Raw genomic sequence first — 7,879 nt, 5'->3', positions numbered from 1 at the left:
GCCAGCCATTAAGGAGAATGGCCGACGCATGAATGCATTGGTTATATCTTTGACGCAGTCAGTATTTCTGTTACAGTCGGCCCCTCGCTACATGCGCTCATGCACACGCATAATATACATAGCCATTTCACAGCTGTGCGTTTACTGGCTCTTTGAAATGAAGAAAGAAAAACGAAATTAAGGTATGAAAGAAAATTAATGTTCTTTATTAACATCAGCCAGTTAATGATAATAATAAGAAAGCGTTATTGTAGACATTGGTTAAGAAATGCTGGTTTCTACCTCCTATGAAGTGAAAATCACAACTAAACTTTAAAAAGAAATAAAATGCATTTGTTAAATCAGAAACTGCTTATTAAGATAACATCAGAGCTGTAAATATCTTATAAAATACAACAGAGGATGAATCTGAGAACCTTCGTAAAAAAAAAAAAAAAAAAAAAAAAAAACGGGCAGGGTGTGGTCACCATGGCAGGTGAATCAAGTGATCTCGATTCCCGCGCTTCTTCTTCCTCTCGATCTTGCATGGAGAAATACGAAGATCCTTCCTATATCATAGACTTCTTTCAGTCAGATGTTGGTGAAACAAGGATTGCAACAGCAGCAGCAACGGGCACACCCACCCACATCCTTTTCGAAGTGACGCGATCTCATCTCAGGAAGAGCTACAGCTAGAGTCCGCATGCCTCGATTTCAACGTAGGCAAGACTCAGAACATGCAGAAAACCGGCAATTGTTTTATAATCACGATGTTTTGATTGAAGTCATCTTCTTCCTCATCTTAGGACTGCAAAATGACTTCAAAATCATTTTTGATATGTTCGTCAACCTCCCTTTATGCATTTTCTAACCGTAATCGAATCATCCTAAAACACTGGTCCAGCGTTTCATGTCTGTTAATCATTCAAGTCTCTTGTTCAAAATGTTATCTGCTATACTTTATGCACAAATAATAAACGGTTAGTATCCTTACATCTTACATAGCAATCAAAGTTGGTTCAATATTCCTTGGATCAATTCTAATTTCGGATTCCAAGGTCACACATCTAAATAATTTGCATGCACGCGCGCACACACACACACACACGCATATATATATATATACTATAAAATCACAAAAGTAACCACGTGATTTGTTTACCAGCAAAAGCCACAGGGAAAATTTAAAAAAAAAGAAAAGACAATGCCAAGTACTTTCGTGTATTTAACACATCTTCGGGGCACAAAGTAATACAAAACGTAAAAACTATTGAGCAAGAAAGCTCTCACAAAAGCAAAGTGGAAAAGAATTATATATGTATGTACAATAAGGCCATTACAAACAGAAACAGCATTCGTCCAGATTACCCAACCACTTAACACAACAAGTCAAAAGAAAAAGAGTATTGCCCAATGACCCAATTACTTACAGAAGAGAAAAACACTGACTATGTCAACCAGTTTTATAAAACAACTGAACTCACAATTATGAATAGTAACAATAATAACGGCACTAGCAACATACCTAAAACACAAATAAACAAAGATAACTGAATGAACAATACTATCAATATGAAATACATAATAAAGGATTTTGACTAGTACAAAAACTTTAAGGATAATGTTAAAACTCACAAGAAATACATAAGAAGGAACTTGACAAATACACCAAATTAAAGAACAATGTTAAAACTCTTCACTATTTTATCTATGATAAGATTGTCTAATTTGTACATACCAGGGCTCAAATTTAAAAGTTTTCCAGAATATGTCTTTATAAAAGCAGATTCAATTATATTCCTACTAATATAATCGTTACAAAATAAAATCTCTTTTGCCTCTTTTTTTTTTTTTTATTCTAATAGGGTTAGAGAACCTTTTTCATGCCAAATATGTTAGTTTTACCATACCACAAGAATTTTTATGGCTTGCCTAAGGTACTTCGATTTTTTAATGTAAAATTAGTTTTTAAAAGCTGAAATACGGTTTGTAATATACTGATAAAGAACTCCCCATTTTCATCTACCTGCTGCCTTTATACAATTCCTTGTCAGGGGTGTGATAAGAAATATGTCGGCCAAACTGGGAAAGATTTGTCTACAAGATTAAATCAACATAAATATTCGGTTAGAACAGGACAGACTTCTAGTGCCCTTTTTATTCACCTTAGTAATGTTAACCATGCGATTGATTGGACAAAGGCAAAAGAGATTTTATTTCAACTTTGCTCCTACATCTCATGTTCTCACCTCACTCTGGTCTTAAAAGTGAAATAGCCTTAGGCTAGAATTCTTTTTCTTTTTTGTTCTTCAAAACAAACTTTGACTGTGTAGCACAGCAGGTACTGCATCAAAGTAGAGTGAAGGAATATCGCATCCACTGAACTGGGGGCGTTGCGATGTCTTAGGCACCAATATCCAAAGTTATATAATTTCAATGGGTATGTTGTCGTTTCTAGAAAACTTCAATTTAAGGAAGAACAATATTACCACGTTTTCTGGCTATCCTGTTCCTCCTTAAGTAATTTCATTCATGCTCTAAGCATGGTGGACCATGTCTCCAAGATGAGTTAACTGGTTGGAAGGGGTGGGGGGTGGGTTGGGGGGGGGGGGGGTTCAAGATACCAGATGATATTAATAATAGTAGTAGTAGCTGGATTTGCCTTTGGAATGGCCCAAGTTCTGTCGTAGCTCAATGATGTTTAGCATACATTTCATTTGGTGTTACGCTTACCAGTCTCGTAGAAGTGAGACCTTGGGGGAACATACGTTTGAGCGGTCTTTTCTCTCTCTAAAGATTAGAACCAGTTATCAAAACCTCTAGTGCCTTCACAAAGGTACTGCATTGTGAAGACTATGCAGTGGCCTGTTGCTTTGCATTTGCAGCAAATAAAGAGCTAAGCGAATATGGATGGAGCGATCTTAGCCAACAGGTGTGAGTTTCGTAAAATGAGCTTTGGGACTTCACGTGTCCAGAGAATGGATGGTGTCTGGGAACATTTGTGAGAAAATATCGAAGACTGACAAATACATACCTGCTGCACAGATGAAAAGAGAGAGAGAGAGAGAGAGAGAGAGGAGAGAGACGGATTGGAGCGAGAGAGAGAGATTAGAGAGCGAGAGAGAGATGAGAGAAGAGAGAGAGAGAGAGAGAGAGAGGAGAATGATAGATATAATACAGGGAGGAAAAACTGAAAATAACAAGATTTACATTCGATGGAAAGAAGGATGAATTACAGATTTAGAATGTGCGTGTATACAATCATCATACCCGGTTGCCAGATACCAATAAAGATCAGGATTTGTCCAGATAATTTAAGCCACTCCGAAAGAACCAATAATTTTTATTATTACCCGAGAGGAGACTCCAGATTGATTTTTCTTTTAGATTTCCAGAAAAATACTGACAACGAGTATCTGGATAGTATATGATATTTGGTGCAGGTTTAGGTTTCTCTCTCTCTCTCTCTCTCTCTCTCACACACACACACACACACACACACACACATATATATATATATATATATATATATATATATATATATATATATATATATATATATATATATATGTTCGCCACGAATTGATATTTCAAGAAGCCTTCGAATGACAACTGAAGGTTCGTGTTTCCCTTTTCATGGAATGGCCGGGTTATTGAAGGGATTATATTCGTAAAAGTTTAGTTATTAACTCTTAACTCATTTGCAGTTTTTGTTTCCCCAAAATCTATTGAAGCAGGTCAATGGTGGGTCTTTATTTTATGGCGATATTGAAGATTGGCCGAGTTTGGCATGATAGTAAGAAGTGTAAACTCTCTATCTCTCTAGCTGTGTATTCATTGCTGCGAGCGATTCGCAGTAGTGACCCAGAAGCTGCTCCGATGACTGGGCAGATGCTGCCCTCCAGAAATCAAGATTTTCATTGCCAAGGTCACTACCGAGGTATCACTTGTTAACTGGTAATATCGTGCCCGGAAGCTACCGAAGTGCAGATACGATATATTATTTTTCACCTATAAACTAGGTGTGTCCAAATGAATGGTTACTGATCCTCAATACAGTTTTGCAATGCTTTGTCCTACTTGGAGACACTTGATCAAAATTCATCACGAATTATGTGGCAGTTATTCAATATGCAATTCGGTTATCAAAACGGGGTTTAGTATTTAGTTGATAAATCTGTGTCTGCAGAATGAAAACAAAAATGTCTTTTCGCTGGGGAGTAAGTCTACAAACAAATTTGTTGTTGCTGTTGGAATTGTTGGGGGGTTGTTGGTAAGAAAGGTCTATGGAAGACCCTAAGAAGGTCTGAAAAAGGCGTTTCGCATTGAGTTAAAGGTATATGATTTTAGGATAGAATATTATGATTAACTATTTATTAGAATGCAAATGTACAGTAATTAAAAATATGCATGTTGAACGGTACAGAAAAATTATTTCTAATAAGGTTTGGCATACGTATTTTAATTTTCGTTGCTGAAACAATGCTCTATTTGACTGCAGATTTTAGCACGTACTGATTGACGTTCAAAGCTACGAATATAATGTTTGCAACTCATGTGTGAGGGGATATTTGCACGTGTCACGAGTAAGCTGGAGGTCTCATCGGGCTTTGTCTCTCATGACCTTTTGTGAATAATTTTTGCAGAAATGTTTAGAAAGAAGTTCAGATATGCCACACAAACATACACACTCGGTCTGTCTGTCTCTCACACACACACACAGACTCATACTTACATAAATTCATCCTATAACCAGACCAATCGCTTTACTTTGTTTATCGTAACTTGAAATCTCGTTTTTAATTTCATTTTATTTTTTTATGCGCTTCTGGTACTGGTGGGAGCCTGTTTATTCAAAATCTTTCACATGAATGTATAATTTACTTGAAGGAAAATGCAAAGAGTTTTCAGAATCACTGAGTAACGAATTCCTCTATCTCCGTGTATATACGCATCTATTAATCTATCTATAGTACACACACGCATAGAAATTCCTTCCGTAATCCCACCTGCTGCGGTTAGAGTGACGATCAACACTGCCCGTTCACTGACTTCAGGGAGGCCCAAACAGAGTTAATTTTAGTGACAGTTGTCCTCCTAACAAAATCAGGCTTGCTCCTGTAGCCTACTGTAAGGAGCGTTCAAACTATTATTAAGTTTCAGTCATAACATAGCCTTATAATATCCAGTGGAAGCACCAGAAGGCGCATGGAAGGAAGAATGAGAAAAAACATTTCGCAAACCGAAGAAGGAAATATAAAGGAAAAGAAATCTCTGTGTCAAGACCGGAAGCTTAACGAGTTTCACTGCCTTTATAAAAGCCTGTCAAAATTCAGTGGGCGTTTCCATCACTCACCCATGTTGACATCGGGACATACCCGATCGGCGTGGTTCCCCAACGCACCAGTTTATTCGTCGTCGTAAAAGACAAAAAGCTTTACAAGATATACTTTGACTTGACTGGTCATAGTAGACATTGGTTGCGAGGTAACTGGCCCTTCAATGTCTACTTTGCCGTTTTCTGAGTCATGAAAAGCTCTTTTGTTCCATATGCTATGATTCTCTCTCTCTCTCTCTCAATTTTAGTAAACATTGCAAATGCAAAGATACGAGATACAAGACATATCCGATAAACATACGTGGGTAGAACTCCTATTCTGTTTCACCATGATGAATTCTTGAAACAGGTGTAAAACATCGTTAGATTAAGCAAACTGATTTGGAAAAACTTCATCAGCTTTAAGCGTTGTCTTTAGGGTATCTTGAGTGTTCATGTAAGGGGTATAGGCCTGCCGGTCTCTTGTGTGCACAAGAAGAGTTGGAAGATCCAGACCTACTTGGATGTAAACTACAAGAAGGAAGGTTGTAGAAGAAGGGAAATGTCTGAAATACAGAACAAAGGAAGCCCATGAATGGCAGAATTTCACAGAGGCCCTTTATGCCAAGCGGTGCTGGAGACGAAGATGAGGACATACGTATATTTAAAGCATATGGTCGAGAGATGCTAACACGCAGAATGACACCATGTCTATATCATAAAAACAACTTTACTTAGAGCACTTCAAGGAAATTACAGTTCATTTTGCATTCAGCTTGCGCATATCACACCATATGCAAATTAGGATTTGGCTGTCACGTGGAAGCCAGCAGCAACGCTGACAAATTACTCTACTTGAGTATGTGCAAAGCGTCGATACTATTATCTACTGACAGTTCGTCCTCACAGCACTGCCTTTTTACAATATGTAGCTCTTACTCCCTTTACTTTGATTAAAAATATTGCTACTTGCTCAGTTGAGGTTTCTGGTTCTTTCACATTAGATTTTTTTTTATTCAGCCCATGGAGGCTCTTAAACTTAAATACATGTCGAGTCTACATTTTTCCTTCTAGTTGCATTTAAGTTTCAGCACAATCAGGCTGATCTTCATAATTTAATTGATTTATCTACTCTTTTTTTCTCTCGATACTCCTCTCATGAGTGAACCTCATGATAGTCATTTTTGTTGTTGCCTTCTGTATTCTTTTCATTTCCTTGGAAAATCCTGTCTTTTATTTCAATGCCTTATCGTCTATAAAGATTTCTTCTTCGTCTTAATTTTTTCTTATTCCAGGGCTTCTGACTCTTCTCCAATCACCTGTCCACTCTGGTTTTTGATACATTTTGTCGGTCGTTAAGCAGATCTGGTAATCTCACCTTGGAGTGACCGCAGTTTCTCGTTCAGTTCTCCAAGAGTAACTTTGCATTTCCCACAAAAAAGCTAGTCTTCCCCCACACTAGTAGCCACGGTATTCACCCACAACGTTTTTACCTAAAGGCTTCTTCCAACCTCCGCCGCTTCGTCTGAGTTACATTTATTTTTTTTATTTTACTTCACCTCCTCCTATGAGGGAATTTTCCCGCCTCGCCCTCTTCATCTCCGCCTATAAAGTGTTTATTCGGTGAACTGAATTCCCCGGTGGACATTCCACCTCTTTTGTGCAACCAGGAGCACTGAGCATTGAACTGAAATATTGTGTGTGTGTGTGCGTGTGTCATGTCCCATTCGTTCAGGATTGCCGCAATAGCCGGGACAGTCCCGGTTCTAAGTCTTTATCCCAACCTGTTTATAATTTGTTGAGAGAGAGAGAGAGAGAGAGAGAGAGAGAGAGACCTATATATAACAAAGAACCTTTAAATTCGTCCCTTTTATTGTCGTGTTTCTCACCTTCTAGTACTTCAAAAATGTAGGTATACATAATCCGGTCACGCAACAATGTCTCTGATTCATGTTTCCTGGATCGTGGTCAGTTTGGTTGTGTTACAAAACTCGTAGCTTGACGTCACTCAGGCGTCCAATTCCACCATTTGACAGAATCCATCTCGAAAAACTGACAAAAAAAAAAAAAAAAAAAAAAAAAAAAACTTTTTCCACCTCGCAGAATTAAAGTAGATACTATAAAGTTCCCCCTAGGAGGATATTTCATAACTTTCATCATTTCCCCTAAGGAAAGAAAGCGGAAAATGATGTAGAGATTATATAATATATATATATATATATCTATATATATTTTAAAATTATATATATATATATATAGATATATATATATATTTAGCTTATAAGTCACTAAATAGCGCGTGACAATATATTCAGCCAAGGCCACAGGAAAAATAAAAGAAGGCGTACCGAGCGCTTTCGTGTTATTTCAACACATTTTCGAGGTACAATGCTAAAAACACAGAGAACATCTAACAAAGTAAACATAAAAACTGAAAAAATTGAAAACAAGTATTCAAAGTCCGGTTAAAAGTAGTACAGCAGATACAGAACAGTTCAACAGGTGATTAAAAAGAAACAACCTTACAAATCTCGTTAACAACAAATGGGTCCAGTTTTTACATACCCTGGCTTACATTCATTA

At 37.3% G+C, this 7,879-nt stretch overlaps 1 protein-coding gene across 1 annotated transcript in view; it reads left to right on the top strand.

The window, feature by feature from the left end:
- The window catches only part of LOC135221252 (uncharacterized), a 291,718-nt gene that overhangs the window by 78,056 nt on the left and 205,783 nt on the right, over positions 1–7,879 (top strand). The window lies entirely within an intron of this gene.

This window comes from Macrobrachium nipponense, chromosome 2 (genome assembly GCF_015104395.2).
Source record: "Macrobrachium nipponense isolate FS-2020 chromosome 2, ASM1510439v2, whole genome shotgun sequence".
Classification (NCBI taxonomy): Eukaryota; Metazoa; Arthropoda; class Malacostraca; order Decapoda; family Palaemonidae; genus Macrobrachium; species Macrobrachium nipponense.
The sequence above is the reverse complement of the archived record's forward strand: the minus strand, read 5'-3'. Positions and strand labels throughout refer to the sequence as shown.